Raw genomic sequence first — 17,487 nt, 5'->3', positions numbered from 1 at the left:
CCACTTGCAGCAATTATCAATTTACAGTCAAATTTATGTAATCTCTATCCCCATTCACGTCCTCCCCCTCTGCTATTATTTTGAAGCAAATCCCAGATATTATATCATTTCGTATGTAAATATTTTTGTATATATTTCTCAAAGATAAGGACTCTTGGGAAAAAACCCATAACCACCTCACACTTAAAAACAATAAACAATAGGGATGCTGGGGTGGCTCAGTTGGTTAAGCCTCCGACTTCAGCTCAGGTGATGATCTCACGGCTTGTGGGTTCGAGCCCCATGTTGGGCTCTGTGCTGACAGCTCCGAGCCTGGAGCCTGCTTCGTATTCTGTCTCCATCTCTCTCTACCCCTCTCCTGCTCTTGCTCTGTCTCTCTCTCTCTCTCAAAAATTAATAAAATATTTAAAAAACAATTAACAATAATTTTAATGTTGTCAAATATCCAGCCATGTTCACATTTTAAATTTTTTGTATTAATTTTTAAAAATTTTATTTTTACGTCATCTCTACACCCAATGTGGGGCTCAAACTCCCAACCCCAAGATCAACAGTCGCATACTCCACTGACTGAGGCAGTCAGGTGCCCCAAATTTCTAATAGCCTTTTATTTATTTATTTTTATTATTTTTTTAATGTTTATTTATTTTTGAGACAGAGGGAGACAGAGTGTGAGTGGGGGAGGGGCAGAGGGAGAGGGAGACACAGAATCTGAAGCAGGCTCCAGGCTCCAAGCTGTCAACACAGAGCCCATGCAGGGCTCGAACCCATGAACTGTGAGATCATGACCTGAGCCGAAGTTGGATGCTTAACCAACTGAGCTACCCAGGCGCCCCTCTAAGAGTCTTTTAAATGTCACAAATGTCTTGTTTTTTTAGTTTGTTTGAATCTTGATACAAATAAGTTGTGATTGCTGATATGTCTCTTAAATTTCTTTTAAATATTAGTTTTATATCTCTTGTCTCTTTTTTTTTTCTTGCAAGTTATTTAAGAAATGAGATCATTTATCCTATAGAGTATCCCATGATGGAGATTTTACAAATTGCATGCCCATGGTGTCCTTTTATATTTTCTTTTGTCCCTTATAATTCCTGTAAATTGCCATTTGAATATAGATTTAGGCTGAAAATCTTGACAAGAATACTTCCTAGAAGGCTTGTGATGTCTGGTTGTCTCTATTTGTTTTGTTTTGTTTAAAGTTTATTTATTTTATTTTGAGAGAGAGAGAGAGAGAGAGAGAGAGAGAGAGAGCACGAGCAGGGGAGGGGCAGAGAAAGAGAGACTCTCAAGCAGGCTCTGCACTGTTAGTGCAGAGCCTGACATGGAGCTCAAACTCAAGAACCATGAGATCATGACCTGAGCCGAAATCAAGAGTTAGACACTTAACCACCTGACCACCCAGGCACCCTGGTTGTCTCTACCTGTGATAGCAGATACCGCTAATCAGTGCCACCATTAATTAATTAATTAGGTGTTGCCAAATGGTGATATTCCAATTCTATCATTCCCTCTTCATTTATAAAGGGAATTACTTCTATAAAGAGAAACTCCCCCTCATCACTGTTGGGTTCCCCAGTAGTACAATTTGTATTGGAAAGACAGATAAATGCTCAATTACTTGTCTTTATAAATTTCAAAATAATGAATTCATTCATGAGCATGCTCCAAAGGCAACCGATCAGATTTGTTTTAATTTCATTATGAACTCATGGAGTTAAACTTGATGTGCTTCACTCCATTGCAGTTTTACCTATATTGATGCTAAAATTGTCCTTCTTTGTCCAGAGGGAGCCTTTTCAAGTTGACTCCTAAATCCTTTTAACCCTGTCCTAGCAGTCTTTGAGGACTTCCTTGTCATCTGGTTTGATTGATGTTCCAGGCTCCTCTTGTCCATTTCCTGTCCCAGACATGGAATCAACCATTTTTTCATGGAGCCTATCCTTTTATCAGAAAGGGGGATTTCAAGACCACAATCTGGGCACTGGGGGTGCTCACTGCTACTGGATAGGTTATTGGTCCTAGATCCTTTCAGAGATCAGAACAAGGAAATATGTCTTTTGTTAGTTTTAAAGATAAAACACATACATTCATAATGATACTGTCAATTCAAATTCAAGGGTAGTGTTTTTGCAAAACCTCTTATTTCTTCCACCTGAGTCTCCTTTCTTCCATGCTAAAAATCTCATTTCTCAAAGACACCAAGAATTATAGAATTAGAATTTCACATAGTTTCTCATTTGTTTCATCTCATATGTACACACGACAGTCTCTGAATACCAATATCAATTCTCCCGTCACCCAAATGATTGCTGAAAATGGCTTAAGATCATTTGTTTACAATTCTCTTTGTTCTTAGCTTATTTCTTTCTCTAGATATATAGTCAAATTACTGTGTTTGGAACAGTTTCCCCGTGTGCTTATTCCACCAACAGCAAGCATACTTCTCTTTATTTGTTTCATTTCATTTTTTATTTTCAGGGATTCCTTTTTTAAAAATGTTTGTTTGTTTGTTTGTTTGTTTGTTTGTTTGTTTGTTTTGAGGGAGAGAGATGGAGGGAGAGGCAGAGAGGAGGGTGAGAGAGAATCCCAGAGCCCGAAACAGGGCTCAAACTCACAAACCATGAGAACATGACCTGAGCCAAAATCAAGTCAGTGGCTCAACTGATTGAGCCACCCAGGCACCCCCCCAGGGATTCCTTTTTAATTTGATTTTGTTTTTTACTTGCATGAAATCTTTACTTGGTCCCAAAGTTAATATACAGAACAATGTACATTCAAAGAAGTTCAGCTTCTTTGTTTTTAAGTTTATTTTTTTATTCTTGAGAGAGAGAGAGAGAGAGAGAGAGAGAGAGAGAGAGAGACTGAGTGAGGGAGGGTCAGAGAGAGAGAGAGAGAGAGAGAGAGAGAGAGACTGAGTGAGGGAGGGTCAGAGAGAGAGAGAGAGAGAGAGAGAGAGAGAGAATCCCAAGCAGGCTCCACACTCTCAGTGTGGAGCCTGATGTGGGGCTCAAATTCACAAACCAAGAGATCATGACCTGAGCCAAAATCAAGAGTCAGACGCTTAACCAACTGAGCTACTCAGGCACCCCCAAATAAGTTCAGCTTCTATCCCCATCCCCTCCAGTCTATACCCTCCTTCTCTGTATAAGTAACCATTTTTCACTGGTTTATCTCTCCAATGCTTGTCTGTTTTAAATATAAGCAGATAGGTTTATATGTTTATATATTTGTATCCCTGCCTTTCTTAGACAAATATTATACACACATGTCTTTTTTACTCAATAGTATGTCTTAGGTGGAGATATTCCTCATTCCTTTTTACAGCTGCCTAGTACTTCTGCACATGGGAATGCCAAAATTTATTCAACCAGCCTGCTGATAGACATGTGGGCTGTTTCCCATTACAAATAGTCCTGAAATTAATTGCTTTTTATATTTTGCCCCGAGTTTATTTGGATACAAATCTTAGACATCATATCATTTCATAGAGGAGTACAGAGGTGGTCATGACTCTCCCTTCCTTAAAACCCAGTAATGGCTCCTCCTCACTTGTAGGGTAAAGTCCAAACTCCCTAGCTCAGTAGACAGCACCCTACCAGATCTTACCCTGCTCAGCTCACCAGGTCACATGCTGCCCCTCACTCCCCAGCACCTCTCATGCCCCCTCCACCCAGGAGGATGGTCCATTCTTCCCTGACACTGGGCTTCTTACACATGCTCTACTTTCTGCTTTGAAGGCTTTTTGTCCTTCTTTTCTTCACCTGGTTAACCATGTAGCAGCTTGTGTAAACCAATTGCTGACAATGCATGGATGTATGGATCATGATTTTCCTACATCTACCACCTCCCCTCCTGGCCCCTTCAGAGTTAGGTTTGACTTAATATCTTCCATGCCCAGCAGAAGCCCAGCAGCTCTATGTGCTCACCAAATGTTTGTTGAATGACCAAACAATTGCCTTTCCTTTTAAATAAGCAAAATCAGGGCTGCTTGGGTGGCTCAGTGGGTTGAGCATCCAACTCTTGAATTTAGCTTAGGTCATGATCCCAGGGTTGTAGAATTGAGTCCTGCATCAGGCTCTGTGCTGAGCTTGGGATTCTCTCTCTCTGTCTCTCTCTCTGTCTCTCTCTTCTTTTACCACACTCCCTCTCTCTAAAAATAAAATTTTTAAAAATTTAAATAAACAATCAGCTCCAGGTCACAGCCATACCTCTTGCCAACCAGAGAAGCGGCTGTACCATAATAAGCTCTCCTTGGTGTTAGTCTTTGTGTGCCCTCCTGAAGGGAAAGCATTTTCTGCCTGTTAGATATTTATAAGAGAGACTTGAGTTATCATCACTGTGGAAAAAAAGAAAGATGTTAGCATCCAGAAACTCACGTAGGCCAAGAATTTTATGACAGGAACTCGGTTCTGTTGGAAAAAGGCAGACTCTGAGCCAGCAAATGTTGGGCAGAGAAGGGAGGGCCCTGGAGGTCAGCCCTCCACAGCAGGTCCTTGGGCCATCTCACATTTGGCCCCTTCAGAGTTGAAGAAGGCTCCCTTGTTCACCTCTGAGACCCCCTCCAAGGCAGGCCCAGACAGCCTTCTAGGCTGCCTTCAAGATGGGTTTCCCACAGCATGGCAGAACCAATTCCGTTCATGCTTACCTGTTGGCCCAGGCTTTGGGGTCTGCCTGCTTTGTCATGTCTGCACTAAAGCTGGCTGAAGACAGGCATGTCCCACTTGAGTGAGCTCCAATCACAGCCTCAGCTCTCTCCCTGCCACTATGATCCTCAGCCTCAACTTGGAAGGCCTTCACTGCGTGCCATCCCTGAGGAGGACATGTGAGCCATGTGGCTGCAGAAGCACACACTCTTGGATTTGTCCCACCCCCTTTAAACATCACCATCTTGGTGATACCACATTGAAGGAAGCTCTTGGGGAGCTCAGGAGAAGCCTAGAGAGGAAAGAGAAGTTCTGGTTCGAAAAATTATCAAAGCACCACAGAATCAGACAGTGCCCCAGGGATCACTAAAGAGGCCTCTCTTCAAACTGTTTTATAAATTTAGGTACCATGGTGTACTTTCTAGCTTGAAGGAGTCCTGATTAAAAAATAAAAACCCTGATTAAAAAATAAAAAACCCTATGGCGGCTTCTTGCCTGATACAAGAATTCCCTTTACTATGGCATCTTTGTCACGTGGCCATCCAGACTTACATGCTCTATGAGCCAGGAGGCTCCTTATTGCCCCTAAGATGCCTTTCTATTATTGGGCAGCTCTAATGATCGTAAGGAGTCCCCAAAGCCTCCATGGTTCTCTGCATTGGTCCTTTTCCCTGTCTTCTTCCCTTTGGGCTGCAGCCAGTTAGTTGAAGGCAGAGCTCAAATCCTTCCCCTCTTCCCACCTCACCTCTTCTCCTTATTAATATCCTCAGGTCCTTGGTCTGCTCCTTTGATATTTAACAGACCATTACCTGCCCTAAAGGGATTCTCTTGTCAGAAGTAAAAATGTTTTATGGCTATCTCTTCAATTTGCTGTGCTACTGATTCAAAACAGCAGTTGTTTTTCTCTTTAATGGGTTTTTTTTCCTCCTACTTGTGAGTTCTCTCCCTTTTTAAAGGTGTGAAGATGGAAAGCAGGCACCAGCAGGTCTGAGATTGGCTCCCCAGGCGTTTCCCAACACCGTGCTTCTTCCCTTCCTGTCACGGAGGTTGTTGCTGTCAGCAGCCTTACAAGGAGGCAACTTCAGGTGTGCAGAATTACAAAGGAAAGACTTTCTAAATTAGAAGTAAAGCGGTTTGATGATCCACACCAATAGAAACAGTGGTTCAAATTGGTAGTTTCGCACCTGACCGCCTGCACTAGAATTACCCAGAAGGCTTGTTAAAACAGATTCCTGGACCCAGCCCCAAGTTTCTCATTCAGGGGGTGTGTGGTGGGGCCAACATGCATTTATAACTTGTTCCCAGATGGTGCATGTGCTACTGGTCTCAGAACTATACTTTGAGAACCACTGGATGAAATGACCAGAGAAACATTCACAAAGGAAGCAAAGTTTCAGAGAATGAAAGCGTTTCTAAGTGCCCAGTAGGAAAGCTTGCGGCTGGACTTGCACACCCTGCAGGTACCTGAGCTCTCTGATGCCCCCGCTCCAGGTGGTTCCTCTCCTGCCTGCCTGCAGCATCCCTCCTCCCAAAAGGAGTCTCACTGGGCCGGAAGCACTGTGCCTGGCACTTAAGCCTTGCTTTGCTGACCATTTTATCTCAGAGACTAAAGGAAACTGCTCCTCTGGACCCAATTTTGGCCATTAAAAAAGAATTGGCAAGAAAATAGCCATTTTGTCTTGGAGGTGGCAATCACCAGAGAACAGAACAAGTCATGGCTCTCAACCAGCATTTAAACAACTCCCATGCATGTCAAAGGGCCCTGCAGACATGTCTCAGTGTCTTCAACACGGCACGGTTCAAAATTCTGGGAAATATGGTTCCCAAGAGATGTGGCTCCTGAGAGAGATGAGAAATACTTTAACAATAACGGTGGCCTGATTTTGCAATGCTAGAGGATGCTAGTAAGGAAGGGAAGCTGAGCAGGAAACCAAAGCAGGAGAACGGGCTGTCACCAGGACCAGGAGGTGTTAGAGTTTGTGGTGGTGGTGGGGGTGGTGGGTGTTGTTTTTAAAATTTTTCACACCACCTGAGCATCAAAGACTGACAACACACTGTGAAACTTCCTGGTCCAAGAGAAAAGGCAGTTAAGTTTCAGGGGCAGGAGCTGTCAATTGGTAGCCAGTGTGTGTGGAAAAGGAGCCTTCATCTCTGGCATCTTAACTCCAGGCTGTGGGGATTCATCTTACCCTGCAGCCTTATCAAAGCATTGCCCTTTTGTTGCTTAGAAAATCACTTTATGGAGATCTTAAAATGCCTAAATTTTCAAACCATTGTCAGCGGCTATCAGAACTCAGATGAGCTTTAATCAGAATGTGTGTATTTTCTGTTTTAACGTTCAAGAGGAACTTCTACAGTACCCACTGAGGTTTGACGAGAACTGTTTTACGACAGCGGGTTCCAGAGCTTTCCTTCACATTGTATTTTGGCCATGCTTGCTTCATCTTTTTATTACCTAGCAGGGAAAGAATTTCCTTTTTTTTTTTTTTTTTCCTAGTCTAAACATTCCCCACGAGAAAAACAGTCTGCTTCTCTATTGAATAATAGACCAAAGAGCCTGTTAATAAAAAGTAAAGTCTATTTAGAAATTAATGGTAGGTAAGAATCAATATAACTCGCGTTAATCTTATTTTTGCTACCCTATAGAGCACGCAAAAAGCAGATTGCCTTCCTGAGCTTGCTTTGAAGGAGTTGATTCTCTCCAAAATGTCTCCACCATCTGTTGTGAGGACAGTTGTCTTACCCAGGGGCTCATTATTCCTTTCTAGATGAGTCAACATCCTCCTAACCCCCACCCCTGATCTCCCCACCCCCACTGTCCTTCCCTTCCCATTTTGCTAATAATCCTTTCTCCATACACTTCCCAAAACACAGAACTCACCTATGGCCCATGGATCAAGTCCACATTCCTCCTCAGGGGGGCACCACAGAGCCCCCCACCAACATTCCTTTCCAGCTTCACCTAGCCCAGGCTCCCAGTTCCCAGCTCCTGCCTCAGAGCCATCACTTTTGAGTCAAGCAGCCAGGAGCTCTTTCATTCACTCAGCACCCACTATGCCCTTTGGCCCTGGGCCACAGTTTTAATAACAATAACAACAGCTAACATTTACTAAGGACTTTCCATGGGTCAGGCACTGTGCTAGTCCTTTCAGGTAAGAACTCATTTGATCCACACAATGACCCTATTAGGTAAATATAGTAACTCATCAATCTCTGTTAACAGTAATGAAACAGACTCAGAGATGCTAAGCAGCTTGCCCAAGGTGATGCTTCTCAGTTTTTGGGAGAGACAGAAGATCTAAAGATTAAGTGCTATAGTAGAGGTATGATAGTATAGTGGGTGACCAGAGGAGGCTTCAACCTACCTTTTTTCCTTCCTCCCTTCCTCTCTTCCTTCCCTCCTTCTTTCCTCCCTCTTTCTTTCTTTACTCCTTCTTTTTCTTTCTTTCTTTCTTTCCTCCTTCCTTTCTTTTCTTGCTTTCTCTTTCTCTTTCTTTTTCTTTTCTTCTAGTGGTTTTGGTGCACCTGTTATGTTCCAGGCATTGTTCTCAGTGCTTGCAAAATATGAGAGAAGAAAACAAAGAACTCTGCCTTCATGGAGCTTATATTCTTGTGGCAAGAAATGAACAAAAGAGAACAGAGATTATAAGTAAATTATTTAGTGTGTTTGAAGGTGGTAAGGAATCAAATGAAGAGAAGGGCCTAGGGAAAGGGGAGTCAGTATGTGATTGGCAGGTTGCGGTATTAAATAGGGTAGTCAGGGTGGCTGAATTAAGCAGGGGACCTTTTACCAAGACCTGATGGAAGGAAAGGAGTTACCCTATGGCGGTATGGGGGAAGAGCATCCTTGGGAGAAGGAACTGGCTAGTGCAAAAGTCCCGAGGCAGGAATATGCCAAGTGCCTGGTGTGTTTGAGGAACTAGAAAGGTGTGGAGAGAGAAGAGTAAATGAGGGAAAATAGCAGATGAGGTCTGAGATAAAAGAGGAGGGGTGGGAAGTCAGATTCTATAGGACCTTGTAGCTATCATAAGGACTTTGGTTTTCAAACTGAGTGAAGTGTGAAGTGGTGGGGAGCTGTTCTATTCTATTCTATTCTATTCTATTCTATTCTATTCTATTCTATTCTATTCTTTCTATTCTGGTGCCCTCTAGAGAAGAGATTATGGAGAAGAAGGTGGAGGGTGGGGGAAAGGGAGTCAAAATGGAAGCAAGAAATAGGAGTTGATTACATTAATCAGAAGAGATGGGTCTGGCAGGAGCAGTGCAGGGGTGAGAAGAGGTGGCTAGACTAGAAATGGAATGAGAGAAAGAGAGGAGTTAAGGACTCAAGGCTTCCCAGAGCCTCACTTAGAAGCCCAAGTGCTTTGTCTCTTGTCCCACCTTCTGTCTACCTTCTGCTCTATTCTGCCTCTTTACAGGTTCCTCTGATTTCACTGTTGGCTTTTAAAGGGCAAGGCACCAGTCCTAGCTGATTTTGTATCCCCAGTGCCCAGCAGGGCTCCTGTTTGCACAACTCCAGTGTTCTCCATTCACATTGTAACCTATAGGCAATGCTGCTGTCCTGTGGGGTGCTTCATTATGGGGAACACAATCAATGATTATCAGAGAAGAAAAGAGGGGCTGTGGAGGAAGGAAGGAAATCTCTTTGAATTAGCAGATTTGTTTGCAATCACACACTCCAAACTGGAAATAGTTCATTTAAGTTAATTTAATATTAGCATTATATTTTTAATATGTTATTATTTAAAGAATAATATCTATATAAAAAATAACACCTACATTTTAAAATTCCTACAGACATTTTTTGTCTGTGAGAGTTGAAGTGTTAAATCCATCATCTCCACTTTTAAATTCCTCTCATAAAAAGCAGTGTTTCTTCCTGCCTGTTTAAATCATATTCCACACTGAAATTGGTTATGTAACTTAGGAATGAAAACAATGTCATGCCTTACTTTTAGTTTGTCCCCTGGGAGGTTGGTACAAGGAAACTTATTGAGGTGGAGTGGAGAATCAATAAATTCATAACCGTAAAGCAATTTGATGAACTTTTTCTTAATTAAATGGGAAATATAAAATTCTTTTCAGTAACTGTATCAATTATTAAAACACTCCAATCCAAGTGGCTGCTAGGTAAAGCAGGAAAAGACAGAGCTGGAAAGAAATGTAAAGATCCACTTTGGTTTGTTTGTTTATTTATTTATTTTGAGAGGGAGAGAGAGAGAGAGCACAAGCAGGTGAGGGGCAGAGAGAAAGGGAGAGACAGAATCCCAAGCGGGGCTCGAAACCACAAAACTGCGAGATCATGACCTGAGCTGAGATCAAGAGTCAGACACTTAAGCGACTGAGCCACCCAAGCACTCTGTTTGTGTGTGATCTTTTCCATAGCCCTCTGATGAGGAACAGGACCCAGGGAAGGAGAGAGTGTGGCTGGGATTGTAACGCTGTTGAGCAGCCAAAACCCAGGTCTGCCTTCTGACACCAGCTTAGCGCCTTTCCCAGACACAGTGATGCAGCTTCCTGTCAGAGAAGACACAGAAAACAAAATTACAGGCTTTCAAAGCCAGGCTCTTAAAGCAATACACGGAACCATAGACCAGTGGTTCCAAATGGGGTGATTTTACCCCATGGGAGGCATTTGGCAACATCTGGAGATGTTATCTATCACAAGTAGAGTGGGGAGGTGCTATTGGCATCTCACCAATAGAGGCCAAGGACGCTACTAAACATCCTAGCACACTCAGGACAGGCCCCCAGCAAGGAATTATTCAGCCCCAATCATCAATGGTGCTAAGGTGGAGAAACTCTGAACTAGACTGCAGCCCCCAAATGAAGATAAAACCAGTGAGGCAGCTCCCACCCTGGGGGCCAGGACCACAGTGAACTACAGAAAGAGCTGCATTGGTGAGGACCCCTGAGCTTCTGTTTGGATTCTATTTCCATGGGATGCCAGCCCGGTGAGCAAGCAGGCAAAGGGACCCAGCTTCTCTGGTAGGCTAGGATTCAAGGCTTCAGTCATCAAAACTAGATGTGTCCTCCTCTGAGATCCTGTTTGCCTGGGATTTTATCCTATCAGTATCATTAGTGAGCTTTATTCTCTCATGATTTTTTTTTTATGTTTATTTATTTTTGAGAGAGAGAGAGAGAGAGAGAGCATGAGCAGGGGAGGGGCAGAGAGAGAGGGAGACAGAATCTGAAGCAGGCTCCAGGCTCTGAGCTGTCAGCACAGAGCCTGACAGAGCACAGAGATGGGTTGAGCCGGCTCAAACCCATAAACTGTGGGATCATGCTTGACTGACTGAGCCACCAAGGCGCCCCTCTCTCATGGGATTTTGAATAAGGTCACCATACACCAAAGTATTTAGGGCCCCTTTTTCTTCTGCCAATCTTCTCAGTTACAATAAAAACTGAGCCTGGGTGGCTCAGTCAGTTAAGCATCTGACTCTTGGTTTTGGCTCAGGTCATGATCTCACAGTTCTTGGTATCAAGCCCTGTGTTGGGCTTTGCGCTGAAGGTGCAGAGCCTGCTTGGGATTCTCTTCTCCCTCTCTCTCTGCCCCTCCACTGCTCTCTCTTTCTCTCAAAAGTAAATAAATAAACTTAAAAAAAAACCTTAATATGATGCAAATATATATGAGAGAGAAAATATTCTTCTGCTTTAAAAGATCTCAAGAGGGTAGGAACAGAAGTCAAAAGGGAGGGTAATGTTGATGAGCCTGGGAATTTATAAGGAAAGTCAGTGGGAAGGAAAGAGTTGAGGACATCAGAGGACATCAGATATAGAGTATCTAGAGGAGGATGGGATGGGGACTGGGGCTTAGAACCAACTCTGGTGGCTCTACACTTCAGCTACACATGCCTATTCCAGATCACTTTTTCCAAAATGATCTTCTCAAAGTCAACCTGATAACATACACTTAGTGGTGTTTTCCAGTAAACTCTGAAATGACCCACTTGGTTTCCTGCCTTTACCTCCTGGTTATATCCTTCTGCAGAATCAACCTTGATCCAAGGTCTAAGGTCAAGCCTATCATTAGGAAGTATTTTAAGGGGTAATTCTTACATTTTGATATAATTTCACACCTAAGAAAAGTTTCAAGAATATAACTTTGACTCAGATTCACCAACTGTTTATGTTTTACCCCATTTGCATCATTATTCTCTTTCTCTTCCCCTCCCTCCTCACCCTCTCCATGCATACACAGATTTTTTTTAATGATTTGAAAGTAAGTTGCAGATATCATGCTCCTTCGTCTTCCAAGTACTTCAGTGTGTATTTTTAGAACAAGGACATTCTTATTAAAACCATGGTTCAATTGTCAAAAATAGGGAGATTTATCATTGGTACAATATTAACAAATTACAGTACATTTCCAAATGTCAGTATTGTTCCACTAATGTCCTTTATCCCTATATTTTCTTTCTTCAGGATCCAGTACAGGATCACGTGTTGTATCTGGCTGTCATACTTCAATCTCCTTTAAACTAGAAGAGTTCCATGACCCTTTTTATCTTTCTTCACCTATCATTTTTGAAGAACGTAAGTATTTGTAGAATGTCCCTCGCTTTGTGTCTGTCCGAGGTTTCCTTGCAGTGATTCAGACTATTTTTGTCAGGAATGCCACAGAAATGATGGTGTGTCCTTCTCAATGACTATATCATAAGACAAATAATATTAGTTTGTCCCGGTATTGGTGATGTTAATTTTTATCACTTGGTTAAGGTGGTGTCCTCCAGGCTTCTCAGCTATAAATTTACTGTTTTTCTCTTTGCAATGAAAGAATCATTTGTGGTAAGATGCTTTGAAACTGTAAATATAGTGTTCTTCATCAAGCTTTCACCCACTAGTTTTAGCATCCATTGATGATTTTCTAACCCCATCATTTGTTTTATGTTTATTGGTTGGCATTCTACCATATGGAGGGAGGTTCCCTCTTCTGCTCACTTGTTTCATTCATTACTTTATATCACCATGAACTCATAGATTCTTATTTTATTCAAAATGTTATAATCTATTACCATGATTCATTTTGATGCTTAAATTGTACCATATTTGGCCAGTGGGAGCCCCTACAAGCTGACTCCAGTGTCCCTTTCATGTGTCCCCATTATTCTTCATTTGAGGAATTTTAAGAATTCTTGTTTAGTCATTTAGTTGACTCAACAGGTCTCTGGTTTGCTCTGACCTCATGGCTAAGTCTCAGGAAGAAAATGCAAATGAGATCAAAATAGCAGTGGGATTTTTCTGACAATCTGCACATAGCATTTTTATTTGAAAAGCATGTAAGACTGCATTATATACGTTGCTTTATTTTTGCACTATTAGATGCTCCTAGTTTGTGGTTACGTAAAATCTCCAGCTCTCCTGCAATATAAATTAACACGAATTCTTGTAGTAATCATGGCTGACTGAAATCCTGCTCCAAATAAATAGAAATGCTGGACAAAATACAAAATGTTTAATATAAATCAGAGAACAAGAGTAAGAAAATCTCCAGGTTCTAGAAACAAAGAAGGAATAAACACAAAGCAGGAGTCAGCAGGGGCACAATGGCTCACAGGGGAATCAGACATGGCCACTGGATATGGGCCTTAACCACTGGCGCTGAGGTCTCATGCCAAAGAGAGGGAACGAAATGATGCTTGTATATGTGGAGAGCTAGCCAGGACCACGAAGGAAGATCTCTTTGAGATGGAGACTAGAAAAATGCCACTTACTGGTCTAAAAGGAACAAAGAATTACAGTATCTGCCAGTCATGGGTATATAAGGTCACTGATGAGAAATTGGGATCCAAAACTGCGCTTGTGCAGATACAGGGGAGGCCCTAATTCACTCTATTATGAAGTACGGAAACTTCAGGCTAAGAAATTTAACAAAGAAACCTGTCTAGAACAGATAAAACCACAGGGTTTAACAAAGGACACTTCCACGATGTTCCAGATTCCCATGAAAACAATTCTCACTAAATATGAATTCAGCCATAATTTGCAAACCACAGTGAAGCAGTCATTGGACTACTAAATGGGAATATAACTAGAAGTCACAAAATCATCTCAAAGACACTTTAACATAAATAAACTTAAATATCCAAAGAGATAAAGAATATATAGAGACTATAAGGCAAGAAAAAGGGACATAAAAAGAGGCATAAAGAAAAAAAAAAGCCACAGCCATTGAAACAAACATATATTATGTCAGCTCTCTCATCTTGTACCATTAGTACATTCACTCAGTAGATATCTACTATGTGCTAATCACATCCTGGACACAATGGTAAAGAAGATATAGCTGCAAGCCCTCAAGAAGCTTACATTCCATTTTTTAAGTGCAAGATAATACACTGATTTCTAGATAAACTGTTATACTTTTTCTTCTTGCCACACATAAACTTTTATAAATGTTTATCATGTCTTTAAATTTAGCAGGGTAGTGGCATTAATACAAACCATCCCCATTTCTTTCCCTCTGTTAAGCATTATGAATTGTTTTGCTTTGGTAGCTTGTTTGGAAGTGAGAGGGTTTAGCTGAGATGTTGCAGTATATAATGGGGAAGGGCTGAAGGAGCAGACTGAAGACTAACTTGCTGTGTGACCATCGGGTAATGTGTAAATCGCTTCATCACAGTTCAGTCTCAGCTGAGCCTAGCTCCCCTTTCCTTATCACCCTGGAGGCAGTCCACAATTAAATGTGATCAAGTTTTTCATTAGAGTATTCTTAGGAAATCAATCACTTGCATAATGTCATTGTCATAGACAGAACAACACGGCATCAGTTCTGACGGTCCAGCAGCTGGCACAAAAATACCCGTGTTTATGTTTTCAGTGTATCTTGTAATGGGATAGCCTCTTTGCCTGTGTCACTAACCACTGCTACAAAAGAGCAAAACAGTGATGCCTTCTGTTCATTGGAACCTGGTCTCAGAAGAGATGAAAAATATCTTTGTAGAACAGAGAACTAGTTAGGACTTTATTTTTTTTTTAATTTTTTTTTAACATTTTTATTTATTTTTGAGACAGAGAGAGACAGAGCATGAACAGGGGAGGGACAGAGAGAGAGGGAGACACAGAATCAGAAGCAGGCTCCAGGCTCTGAGCCATCAGCCCAGAGCCCGACGCGGGGCTCGAACTCACGGACCGTGAGATCGTGACCTGAGCTGAAGTCGGACGCTCAACCGACTGAGCCACCCAGGCGCCCCAGGACTTTATTTTTTAAGGTATGTAAAGTCAAGATTAAAGGCTATCTTATTCTAGAGATATTCTAATATTCTAATGATTCTTTAACCATTTTTAATAGTTTTATAAACTCAAATGATTTCCTTTCTACACCTCATGAACTAACTTTGGTTAATTTGAAATGAAGATATGGCAAACTTTAGGTATTAGTTTTTCTTTGTGTTTGGATTGAGTCCTTTTTTCCAAATAAAACTGAGATATATTTGGTAGCTTCTCTGGAAGCCCTTAGGTAGGAGAACTAGGAATCTAGCCAAATATTTATTCCACAAAACTCAATGTTGAAATAAAGCAATTGAGTTGTTAATACTTTTATCAAAATTTTCACTCTAATTGGCTTTCCTAAACCATTTTCCAAAGTGAAAAAAAGATTTCATAGCTTATAAGTAGAAATTTCTCACTGAAAAGGAAATATTGTTACACAAAAACCTTAGAGAACGAACAGCACAAATTTATTCTTACATTTAAAACTGTAAAGGAATCTGAAAAGACCACATACTGTATGATTCCAACTATATGACTTCTTAAAAAAGGCAAAACTAGAGATACTAAATTCAGTAGTTGCCAGGGGTTAGGGATGGAGAAGCACAGATGATTCTTAGGGCAGTGAAACAACTCTATATGATACTATAATGGTGGATGCATGTCATTATATATTTGTCCAAATCCACAGAATGTGCAACACCAAGCGTGAACCCTAACGTAAACCATGATCTTTGGTCTTTGAGTAATAATATCGTGTCATTGTGTGGTCACTGATTGTAACAAATATCCACCCTAGTGTAGGATTTTGAGAGCGGGAAGGCTAGTCGTATATGGGGAGCAGAAAGTATATGGAAAAATCACTGTACCTTGTGCTCAATTTTGTTGTGAACCTGCAAGTGCTGTAAAAAATAAAGCTGCAAATGGAAAATAAAAATAAAGCTGCTGTAAAAAACTGCAATGGAAAGAACAAGCCAAACATGACATCATGGCTTTTACCCTGAGTGTCCTGGCTTCCTTTAAATTCATATCACAAACTAGACAGCCATTTTCTGTCCTGTAAAATTGCCCAATCAGAACCACCTAAGAATTGATTTATCCAAATCCTGTCAACTTTTTCATTTTGAAGTAGTCAAACAATGGAAGTGATTAAGTCCTTTAGCCAGAATCAGCCAATAATTCAAAAAGTCACATTCCATTTTTACTCTCATGCTACAAAGATATTCAAATTCTCCTAATTCCATCAAAATAAAAACAAAAGCTTTATTTTTAAATTTTTTAATTTTTAATAAATTTTTAATAATTTTTCTAGTTTGACTTATTAGAAGATATAGAAGCTCTTCTCAAGCAGATGATTCTTTTTCTCCATTTGCCTGTAAAAGCCAGTTGTTTAATACTAAATTTTCACTCAGGATAAGCTAGGCTCTGCTGTGGTTAAACATACATATCCCCCTCCCCCAAGATCTCAGTGGCTTAACAACCACACACACAATCTCAGCAGCTTAACAGAGTAAAAGTTTATATTTTTTGATCATGCAAAGTCCACTGAGGGTCCAGCTGACCTCCATGTGGTCACTCAGAAATCAAGGCCTCTTTGATCTTGTCGCCCCACCATGTCACCCGAGGCCTTCTCTACAATGCCATGGCAAAGGAAATGGGTTGGTCACTGGCCCAGTCTGAGAGTGACACACACTATTTCCACTCACTTTTAACTGGTCAGAGGTAACTGTCTACCTACAGGGAGGCTTGGAAGTGTAATTTTCCTCTTGCCAGGAATAAAGGAGAACAGATATTACTGAACACTAATAATATCACCAAAATTCTTATATGTGATGATATCAAGGCTGAATGTAGAACTTTCTTGGGGCACCGGGGCGGTTCAGTGAGTTGAGCTGACTTCGGCTCAGGTCATGGTCTCACGGTTTATGAGTTTAAGCCTTGAGTTGGGCTCTGTGCTGACAGCTCTGAGCCTGGAGTCTGCTTGAGATTCGGTGTCTCCTTTATTCTCTGCCCCTCCCCTGCTTGCGCTCTGTCTCTCTCTCTCAAAATTAAATGTAAAAAAAAAAATTAGAATGTTAATTCTTAACTCATTAAGATAAAAATAAAATCCGTATCTAATGATCTAACAATTCTGATATAGATTTTGAAGAACCTAATAACAAAAACAAATAGTATCATGCTAATCAAACTGGTTATTTCTTTTTTTTTTTTTTTTTTTTTTTTTTTTTTTTTTTTTTTTCAACGTTTATTTATTTTTGGGACAGAGAGAGACAGAGCATGAACGGGGGAGGGGCAGAGAGAGAGGGAGACACAGAATTGGAAGCAGGCTCCAGGCTCTGAGCCATCAGCCCAGAGCCTGACGCGGGGCTCGAACTCACGGACCGCGAGATCGTGACCTGGCTGAAGTCGGACGCTTAACCGACTGCGCCACCCAGGCGCCCCAAACTGGTTATTTCTAATATTCCAACTTCAGTAAGGCTGACAAGTGACAAGTGAGTGATAATGGTGTATCTTTAAATCTTAAACTGCTATCACCAGATAGGTGTTGTAGGTTAAAATGAAAACCTTATACTTTAGGTACCAGGGTAAGCAAGCTATCAGTATGGTGTAAGAGTTTACAATTTGCATTCACACT

This window comes from Prionailurus bengalensis, chromosome B3, assembly GCF_016509475.1.
Source record: "Prionailurus bengalensis isolate Pbe53 chromosome B3, Fcat_Pben_1.1_paternal_pri, whole genome shotgun sequence".
NCBI lineage: Eukaryota > Metazoa > Chordata > Mammalia > Carnivora > Felidae > Prionailurus > Prionailurus bengalensis.
Note: the sequence above shows the minus strand (reverse complement) of the source record.